This window comes from Nannobrachium achirus (genome assembly GCF_963921795.1).
Source record: "Nannobrachium achirus genome assembly, chromosome: 9".
Lineage (NCBI taxonomy): Eukaryota > Metazoa > Chordata > Actinopteri > Myctophiformes > Myctophidae > Nannobrachium > Nannobrachium achirus.
This window is the reverse complement of record NC_137818.1, coordinates 5,422,394-5,437,064: the sequence shown is the minus strand read 5'-3', so window position 1 is coordinate 5,437,064 and position 14,671 is coordinate 5,422,394.

The window sequence follows — 14,671 nt, the reverse complement described above, 5'->3', positions numbered from 1 at the left end:
GTTAAAGTTACATGTAACTGAGTTACGTAACTAAGTTACATTTTGCTCTAACTTGCTGGTAACTGAGTTACATTCATATTTCTGTAACTCGTCAAGTAACTGAGATACTTTTTGGGTCATTTTTGGCTCAAGTTACAAGAAGTTACAAGCGAAGTTATAATTTTACATTTAAGTTTTGTTGATCAAATGTCCTCAACAGATCATAATTTTCTTCTTTTTTAACTTTATATTAGGAACACAGATGTTTACTAAAGAAAATGTCAACCTTTTTGAAATAAAACATAAAACTCAGTTGAGAGGCATATTTCTGCTGGCATGTGACTTTTTTTTTGTAGGATATTAGATTTTGTTTCATGTACACCAAATGTACATTCTCAATTTAACGCTGAAAAAAAATAACTCAAGTTACTCAAGTTTCTTTTTCTATGTAACTTGAAACTTTATAAGTTACATTTCTCCAGGGGTATAACTTTAACTTGATCAAGTTACTGCCATGGTGAGTTACTTGTAACTGTACAAGTTACGCTTTCAAAGTAACTTCCCCAACACTGGCAAAAAGGCAAAGCTTTATTTGCTGAGTTGTATCAATAGTGAATCTTAAAGCAGTGCTTCCCAAATTAGTCAGGGGGCGAACACTGATGTTTTCACAAATTGGTACCACCTCAGGTGACTGTGACATTTCTGTAACTTTCTCTTCCTACATGTCTCTAGTTCAGGGGTTCCCAAACTTTTTGTCTCAGGGCACCCCATGAATATTTGGTTTAATCCGAGGCACCCTTATAAGTTTCACTCCGAGCACCTTATATTTATAGCATATCGTCGTTGTCGGGGGAAAACCTTTGTATGTCCAAAACTGTTCGTTTTGTATTTATCATCTATAAAATTAACTAAACTAAACTATTGAAAACAGCAGATCTACAAGCACTGTGCTTGTAGATCGGCTGTTTTCACTAGTTTTGTGCGACAGTCTTGTATGATGAAGCAGGGCTTTGCTTTACCAAAAGACGTACACATTTGAAACTTGGAGATACGAGGTTTCTGCCCGACAGTGAGGATATTTTGGTGATTATGTTGCGAGGAAAACGTTGAGATAATAGCCATTTTGGTTAGAACTGACTGAAAATAACTTTGTACTTCAAGTTTAAAATGATACTAAATATTTTTTCAAGTGGCCAAATAGATTCCAAATATTATCAAATGATCTCGCGGCACCCCTGGACTGCCGTCACGGCACCCCAGGGTGCCCCGTCACCCACTTTGAAAACCCCTGCTCTAGTTTAGATTTTGGTATGATACACCTGCCAATCTAGTAGCTTTAATGACAGTTATCACTCTCTAAGAACAAACCTTACCCCCTATATGAAACCGTGATATGTGTTAATCATTTATGACTTCTATCTAGTTCTAGACTTTATGGAAAGCAATAATAATAATAAACATTTTTGACCCCAAGGTGATTTTACCATTAGAAACGTTTTCTGACGTGGAAACCTTTGGTATTTTGCATATTAAATGAGATAATTTGCATATTGGAACACATTTGTGTGCCTTGGGCTTTTGTGTCAATCACACATTGTTATATAAAGCAATTATAAAAAACACAAAAGATTAGGAATTTCAATTTCTGTCCCAACGCAGAGGCAAATTCTATAGCTACCCTTATACACTAAATTGTAATTAAACTTTCCATTTGGCTTAAAAAAAAGGCTGATACCGTGTTATACAGTAGACTGAGTAGAGACTATTTGGCATGGATATAAATGCAGGTGTATGCTACTGGTGTACCTTGAGATTTTGACTTAAAAGTTTATAAAAAATAAAATAAGAAGTTTGAAACCCACTATAATAGGGCAGCATTTCTCACAGTGGGTGCAGGAGATTACTTTGATAATATCTAATGTATCAATATCACTTCAGTTTAGCCACTTAGAAGCTCTAAAACAGGCCTGCGTTGCACTGCACTTTGTACTGTAAATTATTTTTCTTTCTTTTTTTTCTTCTTTTTTTTACTTACAATTTTATCCCACCATTTTTAACTCCCTCTGCCAACCTGGGGAGAGCAACGGACTGACCTCATGCTTCCTTCTAGTATGCATGAGGAGTCCAAGTCGCTTCTTTTAACCTGACAGGGGGGAGTTTCCCCAGTTAGACGTAGCGTGTGGAAGGAACACGTTATTCCAACCAGTTCCTTTCCCCTCCATCAGGCGCCCCGGCTGGCCAGGGGGAGGCAGTATAGAGACCAGGATTACTGTATGTTTTTTTGTGAGGGTATCTACCCTAGGAGACACAGGGAGAACATGCAAACTCCACCCAGAAAGGCCCTTTCGCCAACCCCACGTTCTTCTGTACGTTTTTTTTCAACATACAAATCTCTAAGCCAAAAATAACTGATCTACAAGTTCACAACGCAGTCGTTGTCTTGGGAGAATGTTCGCCTACAGAATGGTGGTTCAAGTGGCAAAACGTCAAGTATAAAGTTATTGTCAATATCTGTTCTAATCCAAACGGAAATTCTCTCAGGTTTTCCTCTTGACATACTGTATCTTGGGGAAAGATTTACATATTAATGTAATGATGAAATATGACATAGATTTAACAGTTTAATTCAGAGGTGCCGAGGATGAATAAGTAATTTACTGTGGTTCCCCCCCGAGTCAGAGAAAAGTTTGAGAGCCGCTACCTGGGATGGTTGTGGTTGTTTAAAGGTCCGGCCGGAGCCCAGACATTCAGAGGTCTGCTCACTCATCCATCCATGCATGTTCAATGAGGCACAGCAGCTCATATATAAATAACGCTCATGAATAGCACATTGTGTTGAGACATTTGTCCACTAATGCACGGACATCAGCATTCTAATCCTGCACTGCTTCAAGTTAATACTAGTAAGACGCCTCAGGGCGACACGCGACCTCGCCCTTTACGTAAATTCTTGGCCATCTGGCCAGTGATGTCTATGGGACCAGTTACCTATATATTGAGACCCCTGGTTGGTAGTCAACAATGTTATGTCAAAACATGCCCATATATGGGCATTACCAGATATGGGCATTCCCAGATATGTCCTTAATATTGATGACATTGGGACAGGGATCTCCATGTATGGGCATAAACTGTATGTTAATTAGTAAAGCCAAGCAGGGCCTTGGCGAGTTAGGGCCTGGGTTTGATGCCTGGGGATCTCCATATATGGGCATAAAAGGAATTTTGTTTCTGGGAATGCCCATATATGGACTTTTTATGTTATATTTATCCTTTTTAATAATAATATGTATCCATATACATACAATGTATGTTATGCCCATATATGGAGATCCCTATCTGAACCAGCCACACAGATATGGGCCATGACTTGGCCATCTGGCCAGTGCTATATGTATCGATGACATCAGGGATCTTCATAAATGGGCATAAAATGGATTCTGGGGAATACCCATATGGACTTTTAGATTGGTGATGTCACAGTGACAAGGGAACCAACCCATAGACTGTAAAATTGTGTACCGACTGACTGACTGACTGACTGACACAGAGATAAGCTGTGACATTTCTCATGGTAAACTGCGACCTTCGGTCGCAACTAATGTACAGAGAGCATTCTAAACCTTACTATTACTACACATATGTCAAAGTCAAGGCCTGGGGGCCAGATCCGGCCCGCGAAATTATCTATGGCCCCCGGGATGATATTTAATTACTATTGGAACCGGCCCGCAGGTCGCAGCCGCACGCAAAACAGCGTAACACAACATGCTAAATGTACAGATAAGGCCAGCCAACCACACCACATTTCATGCTTTCCTTAGACAGACAGCTGAAGCCAACCAATCAAAAACCAAAAAGGGAAATTTGGATTTAGACTGGAGGATGTAAAACAGTGCTTTCATGTGTTGTGTATGCGGCCGTGACTCGTGCCGTCCTCCACATTGTCACATCGAAGCAAAGCAACACAAGCAACGCTGTACAGTTCAATGAGAAGAAAGTCATTTCCCCATCAAGATAAATAAACTCTGCATGCTTACAACGTATTGACGCGATCCGTGACAGACACATTGTGAGTTTTAAATAAACATTGAACCAGTCCGGCCCTCGACTTGTAGCAAATTTAGTTTTTTGTCCCTCTGTGTATTTGACTTTCACATCCCTGTATTACTACTACTAATAATCTCTCTCCAGGTCGTCCTCAGACCAGCCTTCCATCGTCGCTTCCAGCCATCCTGGTTCTCCATACATCCTGTCAGCTCGTTGGTGCTTTGCGCTCCTGCATCTTTCTTGAGTACATCCACATAATGTTAGTGTGGGACGTCCTGGTGACGCCCTGGTGCCCATGTGTTGGTTCCCACAGCACAGGGAGCAGGGGGGGGCAGCTCCAGGCGGGCACACAACGTCGTGTGCCCGCCTGGAGGCATGACCACCATCAGGCTGGCCTTGGACTTTTGCTTTCCTCACGGTCCGTAGGGGTTTGAGTTAGAATTATGTTCCTGTGTACTTAGTTTTAGGCTGGTGTCGTGCACCGGAGAAATAGCCTGTCTACAAGCTCACCTCCGCACCATTGGACTGGTCAGTGAAACTTTACCTGCACACTCCCAGCAGCCTCATGGTGGCGCTATAACATATATTGTAGGACAATATATTGTGACACCCCTAGGGAGGATTACTCTTGGGGAGGGTCATTGAATTATTTTTACAGTCAGATGGAGGGTCATGGCATTTTATATCTGGGCACTGTACATTTCCTCCATGGGGGTAGCCTTCTTTAAATATCAACCTGTCCCTAAAGTCCTTTTTTAGGGGGTTGCTAAAACCATATCTGGCAAATCGGTACACATTATGCCCGTGGTCACGTGATCAAGATTTGTCTTATTTTTTAGTTTATTTTTTCAGATTCCATTCTGATTGGCTACGGCTGGCTTTCAAAGTTTGTGGGAGAGGCCTGCTTATCCGCACAAAGATAATAAAACAACTCATGAAAGCAGCGTTCTGTTGAACCGTTCTGTTGAACCGTGAAACTTTCAGGAAAAGAAGAAAAGATGAGGAGGAGAAACTCACTTCAATGTTCTATAAACTTGACCTGTGTGTGTGTGTGTGTGTGTGTGTGTGTGTGTGTGTGCGTGTGTGTGTGTGCGTGTGCGTGTGTGTGTGTGTGTCACACACACACATCGACAGCTAATTAGACTTAATCACAGTCTAATTAGCTGTCCACTACTTCCTGTCCCACAGGAAGTGACCCGTCACCCGTGACTGTGGCCTCCTAACGAGTTCCGTCTTAACGAGATAGCGGCTGATTGGCTCAACCCAGGGTTAATTAACCCTGTTGAAGTGGACATTTATAAAACTTATATCTTTATAAGAGGGGTCTGTCTGTCTGGTTTCTGCAAAAATGCACTCCATTCTCCATATAAAGTTGAAAGGCAAAACATCTTTATCATGACACAGAAACTTATCCTTTTACAATATACTATTTCTTATTTCCTTACTACAACCTACATTGATCAACAAGCTTGTAGATCGGCTATATTTTGCTAGATGAATCGATTAATCGGATTATAGCACTTATTTAGCTGTTACCTTATACTTCAGATTTGAGTTTATTTTAGACATGTTTTAACTAACAAAACATACAATAAAGATGAATAATTCATCCAAAAATACATAATTTATTACATGTTGCTCAGCTGCCGATTAGGTTGCTACTAAAAGACAAAACATAAATATATTTTTCTGCCTGCATACTGATTAAAGAATAGCTACACATTTGTCAGGCTAAAGGGTAACAGTATTCTTTTCAAATAGGTCATTTAGAAATAAATATTCAAGTCATATTCTTTGTTCTTGACCCTATATTCCTGCACGGTATTAATAACAAATCAAGCGATTAGTTGTTGATTCGATTACGATTACTAAATTAGTTGGCAACTAATTGAATAATCATTTCGACTACGATTAATCGCTGCAGCCCTAGCAAACAGCTGGAGAGGTAAAAGCTGGAGAAAAAGAGGAGGAGGACGTGACCTTCATGTGACATTGATGAGAGGATGGAAGAAAAGACGAGAAGACAGGAGATGAAACGAGAGGAGAGAGAGAGAGAGGGAGAGGGGGGTGGGGGGAGCGAGAAGAGCCGTCAGAGATGACAGCAAAGAACGAGGAAGACGGGACAGATGAGAAGAGAAAGAGAGAGAAGGAGACACGCAGACCCTGTAAGGAGCGAGGGAGCGAGGGAGGGGTTAAAGGAGAAAGAGGAGAAGGGGAGGTGAAAAGGAGGGGAACAGGAAAGGAGAGATGAAAGAGGAGAAGAGAGGAGGTGAGGACCTCCCAGATGAATGTCTCGTATGGTGTCAATCAGAAGGTCCATGTTGAGCTCTCCTCATCACGTTAATCAGACCCTACTCATTATGTATGATGTGTGGGTCTGGTCTCCTCAGGTTCATCAGAGCCTGGACGCATCGTTGGTTGCCGCCGGCAGCGCTCCAGTTCACATGGTCTAATTAGTGTGGTTGCCCCTGCAGGGTACTACTATAGTACTTGTCTGACTTCATTCCAGATGCAACGCTGATGAAGGCTTGACTGCCGAAACGTGTCCGTTTGTTGTTGCTTTGCAGCTTACCATGCCGACCTTATAAAATAAAATAAAGTGCCTTAAAAGGACTGTTCCGTGAGTGCTGGTGTTCTCTTTGAGAATCTTCTATGTAAAGTTACGTTTCTCGACCGTGCGCCTGGTAAGAAGTTTAGTGTTGTTGAAACTAGTTGGAGTCGTGAGAGCACGTCTGCTCTTAACACTTAATTCCATCCATCCATCTTCCATCGTCAAATCAACCGGCTTCATCAGGAATCGATTCCTTGCATTTTGCTATAAGAGATACGTTATATAGTTTAATTTATATAAATATATTTGTGAATACATTTTCCCAAATATGGAGATGGCTGACATCATAGATGTCTGACATCAGTGAAACAAACCTAAATAGATTGTAGCTCTTAACTCGCTCTTAACTCATTTCTAGCCGATCCCGAGTATACTCGTGAAAAATACTGTATATAGAGTAACGCCGGTTCTCCTACCCAGTAGCCCGGCGGAAGGTCCTGGCACGATCGGCCTCGCCGATTCATCATCATCACGGATCCACGTGCACAAAATAGTAATCCCATAACATGGAGGCCGACGGGGAATCGCATCTTTAATGTCCATTTTCTCCAAACAACACTTTTAAAGGGGAGGATGGCATTAGATTCTCGCTACAATAACATAATAACAAAGGCATCGATCGGCCATTATAGACACGGCATGGGGTGACGACCGCTCAGGTTGAATGACGTAATGACGTCGTCAACCCGGAAGTGTTCACGCAATGGACTTCTGGCCTTCAAAATAAGATACTGGCCGCGTATAGAGCCCTGCGAGAGGCACGCTGGACATTTAACCCGTTCATGTCTGGAGCACTAAATGGGTTAATAGGTGTAAAGGTCTTTGCACTCTGCTGTGTTTTTCAATCACGTTTGCACACTGCCGCCCGTTTCGTATTTATTTTCGGACCAGGGTTGATTTTTTCCAATTTTCACAACTGTTGCCACTGCGTCCTTTGCTCTCTCTCTCTCTCCTCTCTCTCTTCTTGGCCTGAAAAATGCTTTCGAGGATTTCGGATTTCCAAAACGCAAACGAGAAAACGCAGTGCAGTGTGCAATCAGCTTTACTTTTTCAGAATCCATGTTTTTGTTTGGACATTGTTTATTGTGGGTGCAACCCAAGGAGCAGGACAAGTAGAACACATTTTTTTTCCAGATGGGAATACGCTTGCTTGCAGGAACACCACACTGTGAAAAAAGAAAACTTGCGGGGGAAATTCACACGGCGGTAGTCTCACCTTTCTAACTCCTCTCTGCCTCATATCGTGCCCAGGCTTTTCTCTTCACAGATGAGTAAGTCTGGCTACGCCAGGTTACATTCAGCCTGAAAGCTGGTGAGTGAGTGCTGATTGGCTGACCGACTGCAGCTGTGAGCAGTGCCAATCACCCTGGACCTAGGCAAGGTAAATAGGAGGTGGGGACATCACGTGACAATGGGGATACGCCATGTCCAGCCATGAAGCTCACCATGGGTGCCAGTATCGCGAGACTATCCACCGTTTCCTGTCTGTGAACCAAATCCCGTGATACTTCAGAGACAGAAAAACGATTATTATTTACTGTTATTATTATTTAATTATGCACTGTGCACATCGAAAAGCAAGTGATTGTAAAAATACCTTTGATATATTTTCTTTTATGTTCCTGAACAGATTTTATGACAAAGTCGTTCATAAATAGTGTTCCTTCCAGGTTTGTTCATGAACTGATCTAGCCGGCTCCATCATTCTTGCACCCATGGGAGCGTCATGGCAGCTCCCGGCGGTCACGTGTTTCCATTCCTTATATTTTAACTTCCTTGGACCTAGGAGAAGGAGGAAAAGACACTCAGTGACCACGGCTATGCGCCATGACACTTTCGGTGGCAAAACTCTCACCGGAAGTTCGCTGAATAACATTGGAGTCTATGGAATAAGGTGAATAAAAACAGATATGGGGAAAAGGGTGTGTGTTAAGGTGTGCTCCACTTCCTCCACACAGCTGATTCAAATCACTTTAACAAAGCACCAAGTAATCACCATGCAGAGATTCAGGTGTCACAGACTCAAGCCTCAAGCTGCAAACAATCAGAATGAAACAGAGGAACAGGAAGTGATGCCCAACTTTCACACATGGGCTCATGGGATACAGGAAACTTGTGGATCGTGTCAATGTGATTCAGGGCTGCCATGGATTACTGCTCGATCACCTCCCAGCCGTCCATGTGCAGCAGAGTTGAAGTTGGCGCTAAATACTAGCAGCACATACTGTAGGCACAGTCAGGACAGACTGTAGTGGGAGAAATATGTAACAAAAATAGGCTAATGTGTTCACTTCCGGCAGAAAGCATGAACATTTGCACCTAGAGGTATTTTTGTGCGCTGAAAATCTTTAAAGGACAACTTTGTTTTTTTTACAACAAGGGTTCATATTTTAGATTGTAATTAGAGAAAAGAAAAAGTGAGTGTTAAAATGTTTTCATTTGTTTCGTTCTATTGTTTTATTGTGTTTACCGTGCTAAAATGTGGGTCATGCGTACGCATGGGGGCATGCGTACAAGTGGCTAAATATGTATTTTTAGACACAGTAAGCCAGCAGTTTCTTTATTGCTATTTACAGTAACACTTCTAGCCCCATAAGTAACATCTAACCATGAAAGGTTGCGTTGTATCTTGGGAATGGGCTTATTCTGTGTAATTTGCCACTTGTACGCATGCCCCCAAGTTGGCCCAACCACTGAAATAAGAATCTCTAAAACAATAGAAAGAAGCAAATGAAATAATTTTAACACTCATCTTGTATATTCTTTAATTACAATCTAAAATATGAACCCTTGTTGTCCATTTCTAGCCCAAGGAATGTTTTTTTGTGCAAAACAAATGCTTGCAATGGATTCAGAATCATGAAAAAAAAACCTAGATAGACCCCTCACATGCTACTTAAAGACGATTTTTGGGGGTATTTTTCCCTGTATAGTAAGTGAATTAGAGCCACCAAATCCCATGGGAAAAGTGCTTGGATCCGTCAATTTTTGAATTCAGCGCACAAAAATACCTAGATACAAATTGTCACGCTTTCTGCCGGAAGTGAACACCTTTTTCACATAATTTCTCACACTACTGCCGGCCACATAACCAACAGAAATAAAAGTCTGCCTACAGTCTTACCCTACCAGTAGGCAGGAACACACCTGATTCAGATCAATGATTAATGGCTCTTGAGTCTTGACACTTTGCTGGTAGCCCAACTCCGCTGGTCCTCCAGTTCATTCTGCCTGGCTGCTGACTGACTAACTGAGTCTGTGACACCTGAATCTCTGTGAGGAGGAGGATTAAATGGTGCTTTGTTAACTCAATGCAGCACTTGACCATAAATAAGCATCTGTCATTCATTTGGATCAGCCGTGTGGAGGAAGATCTTTTAGGGTAAGTAGGCAGGCTCATTCTGATTTCTGTTTGTAAAAGTATCAATACTGCAATGTAGAATTACTAAGTCTGGAATTCAAAATGTACTTTGAGTAAAAGTACATATTTGTACCAAAATGTATATATACTTTAAGTACCACAGGTAGAAATAACTCATTATGCAGAATGTCCCATTTGACAAGTTGTCACAAAAATCTTTTGAATAGCAGATCTACAGTAATAAGCTCACAATGCATTGCAATGCGACGCATTGTGAGCTATTGTAGATCGTCTATTTTCAAATGCCCAAAATGTACAGTAGCCTATAGGGCTGAAGGGATTACTTAATGTATGATTAACAATCAAAACCTACAAAGTAACTAGTGACTAAAGTTTTCAAATAATTGTAGAGGAGTAAAAGTACAATATTTGCCTCCAAGATGTAGTGGAGTAGAAGTAAAAGTAGCTTAGTACTTTAGTAAATGTACTTCGTTACTTTACACCACTTGCTGTCAGGTTCCCACATTTTTATTATTGAAGTGTCATGAATAACATTGGAGTCTATGAGCGCCGGCTGGGACAGCTCATGAACAAAAGAATAATTATGAACGATAGAGACCTTTATAAAATACTCGGCTCAGGAATATAAAAGAAAAAATGTCACACAGCTGTGTTGCTTTTCAATGTGTACACTGTATAACTTTATAGAGGCATCCAAAGAGCACAAAGTACGTTTCTGAACTAGCTAGTATCGCGAGACTCTCCACCATTCCTTCTGGAATCCACATCTCGCGATATCTCCGAGACAGAAACTATATTTGCCGCTGTTTAGCTGCCTCAATAACATGATGTACTGTGCACATCTAAAAGCAAGTGATTGTAAAAAATACCTGTGATATGTCTTCTTTTATATTCCTGGAGCGATTATATAACAAAGGTAAAATGGTAAATGGTGCATTTATATAGCGCTTTTATCCAAACGCGCTTTACATAGATTGTGCATTACATTCACCCATTCACGCACACATTCATACATCGGTGGCGGAGGAAACCATGCAAGGCACCAACCTGCTCACCGGGAGCAACTAGGGGTTCAGAGTCTTGCTCAAGGACCCTTCGACATTAACTCAGGGGGAGCCCGGATTCGAACTGGGAACTCTTCGGGAACCCTTCGTGCTCTAATAACGGTTTCTCTACCCCTGAGCTATGCCGCCCCAGGTCTCTATCGTTAAGAATATTTTTTATTTGTTCATGAGCTGTCCAGCCGGTGCTCATAGACTCTAATTCTAATGTTATTCATCAAACTTCCTGTGCGAGTTTTGCCACTGAAAGTGTCATGGCACACACTGATCTAACGCGGACACTTTCTGTATGCAGATGGGCGGACCCGGAGAATCTCTCCGGGAGTCTCCGGCCAATAGCATGTGTTTTCCTCCCCCCACCCGGCTCTGCTCCTCCCCTCCTCCCCCCTCCCTCAAAGGGTTTTTGTCGCCAACTGAAAACGTAGTCCTGCTTGTCATTCTTAATGAATAAATTGTGTTTGCTTCTGGGGTCACTAAACGTCTCCCCACAGAGTCGGCACACGTCCGTGATGGATTTTGACGGAGTGGTGGGTTCAGCCATGTCTCCAAATAGTTGTAATTGTTGCTAGTTAGCCTTCCAAAAAAACAACCTGGTTGTAGCTGCCGTTCGGACACATTTTGAGGAGCGGACACAGCACAGCACAGGGCTCAGAGGACGCTGCTGCGTCATGATGTCAACACATTCGGTGCGACGCCCCTCTGCACTCTGATTGGTTAGCGAAATTCTACACCTCCTCCAACAGTGATTTTAACGGGATCGCCCAGCCAGGCTTATTTTTCTTTCCGATCGCCAAAATAAGCCTGGGTTTCCGAGGCTACATGGCGCATAGCCGTGTCCACTAAAGCCCCTTTTCGACTGCAGTTTTAGCACCACACCACACCACACTACACCAGACCACACCACACCACACAAAAATATCGACATTTTCCATTACAAAAAAGTACCCCTATCGGTAAGAAACAAATTGACCCTTTTAACTGTGATTATAATACAATATAAATTTGTATTACAACTATCCTAAATCGTAAACACTATAATTAGTCCCCCCAGGAATCCGCGATTCCGCGATCGCGGAAATCTTCGCGGAAATCGAAGCCCTCCGCGGATATCAGAGCCTCCCGCGGATATCATCGCAGTCCGCAGAATAGGACAAGACGAGGTGCAGAATATTACATTTTACATGTAGTTTTCTTCCCGGCCGCTAGATGTCGCGGTGATATAGACGGACAAGACTCAAAGCCTAGCCGGTCCTCGTGCCGGATACGGAAACGGAAATGGCTTTGTTTGCCGTGGCATGCATTCATGTGCTGTGTCTCGTGTGTGGTGATGATACCAGAGCGGATGGTGCTGATTTTTAATGGACTAGGAACTAGGCACATCGTCTGACTGTTTATATTGGCTCACAAGCCTCACATGGTGAGAAAGACGCACTCACGCATGCTATACATGGACCACCCGCGGATTTCTCGGCCATTCGCTGACTTTTCTGACGTCCGTAGAATAACGGTCGCGAGTGGCAGCAGAGCGGCGGGAGTAGTTATTACTACTATTATAAAACAATGTGTACATGGCCACTTCATACAGAGCCTGGGGGAATAGCTTAGCTTCCCTCCTGCTGGTTGCACTGACGCTGTATTGGTCCGGTCCCACATTCGTTCCAGACAGAAACTGTGTCCTGAACTATAGTTCCTCTATGTCTATGGTCCTGGCAACAACAATGCTAATGCAGAAGAGAATAAATAAATATTACACCCATACTAGGTAGTAGGTAGGCTATCCTCTAAAATGTGGTTACTATGGGCAGGGTTTGCATGACAATATAGTCTTTGCAACAGAAAGTAATTATTAAAAACAATAACAATTAAAAAAAAGAATAGATTTAATATTAGATTTATATTCTCAAAAATGATTATTTGATTATTCTAACCACTAATTAAAATTAATTGTAGCTATTTCATGAAGGGTTTTACTTGATTATTAGAACTATATCATTTTTAGCTTGATAACTGGTCATTTTAGGTTGTTTTTTAATGTCCGCAGAATCAAGAATTGTTCACCACAGAATTCCGCAGAATCAGGATTGTTCTCCGCGGAATTAAGAATTTTTCTCCGCGGATTCCTGGGGGGACTATATAATGGATTATAACTGTGATTATAATACATTATAAAGTATTAATGTATTACTATGATAATTAAAATACACAATAATAGATTATAATAGTGGTTATAACACAACAGAATCTATTATCATTTATTACAACTATATCCTGGTGGTCTAAATGAAAAGTCAGTGAGTGATCAGTCATTATGAAGTGTTTGGCCCTGTTTGGCCTAGCTCAGACCTACTCAAGAGTGGATACTTTTTAGTACCCTGTTTAGTACCACTTTCACACCACTCTACCCAGGTCCTTGTAGTGGAAAACCTGGCACAAGTGGGCGGTGTGGTGTGGAGCGGTGTGGAGTGGAGCGGTGTGGAGTGGAGCGGTGTGGAGTTGGGCCAGTGGAAAAGGGGCTTAAGCGTCTTCTCCTTCTCTCTTTGTTCCTAGCCTTTACCCAGGAAGCTCCTTGGAAAACCAGTGGGCGGGGCACTTCCTGGGCGGGACCCAAGGAGTCGTGGGGGCGTGGCTGAACGACACTCAATTGGACATTTTTGATAACGACACTCCAAAGAAGAAGAAGACCGTTGGTGGCGCACTTTGAAAAGGTAAAGTCGTCGACATTTTTCACACCAAGGTCCATTATTTATTAGGCATCTGAGCTACTATTGAAACCCTTGGTCAATAAACAGCAGTCTGTCTATCAAGAGAAACGGACGCGTTTCGGTACGCCTGCCTTCCTCAGTGTTCTCACTCTGAACAGTTTCCCGTGCATGTGTGCGCGTGTGTACAGGCACATGCACACACAGACATCAAAGGGGACTTGAGCCCCTGCCATTTTATCCGTATGTAAAAAGTGTCCTCTCCAGACCATGAATGCAGCTTTTACTGTGGTGAAAGAAATGCAAATGCCCTCTTTCCATGCCATACCTGAAGGCAGCATTCAGAATTGCCTTGAATGCAGCAGCGTCTTATGTTGAAAGAATTGCCCTCTCTGTGTAGAAATCCATGCCATATGCCACATCTCCCGTATCCACTTGATTATGCTTAGATTAGTGTGGTATCAAGCACGGAAAATAGCAGAGCTCCAAGCTCACACACTGAGAGAGAGAGACACACTGAGAGAGAGAGAGAGAGACACACACAGAGAGAGAGACACACACAGAGAGGAGCAGACATGTTAGTTTCCAGTTTAAAAATGCAGGAGTTTTCTCTTTACTGTGGATGCTAAATATAGAGCGCTATCTCACTGTCTGTCTGTCTGTCTGTCTGTCTGTCTGTCTGTCTGTCTGTCTGTCTGTCTGTCTGTCTGTCTGTCTGCCTGCAGCGGTGGACAGTAACTGAGTAAATGTACTTGAGTACTGGATATTCTGAGGATTTGCACTTTACTTGAGTATTACATTTATTTTTAAACATACAGTATTACTCTTACTTGAGAGTACATTTCCAAGGCCAAATATTTGACTTTTACTTCGGGTACATTTTGGGTAC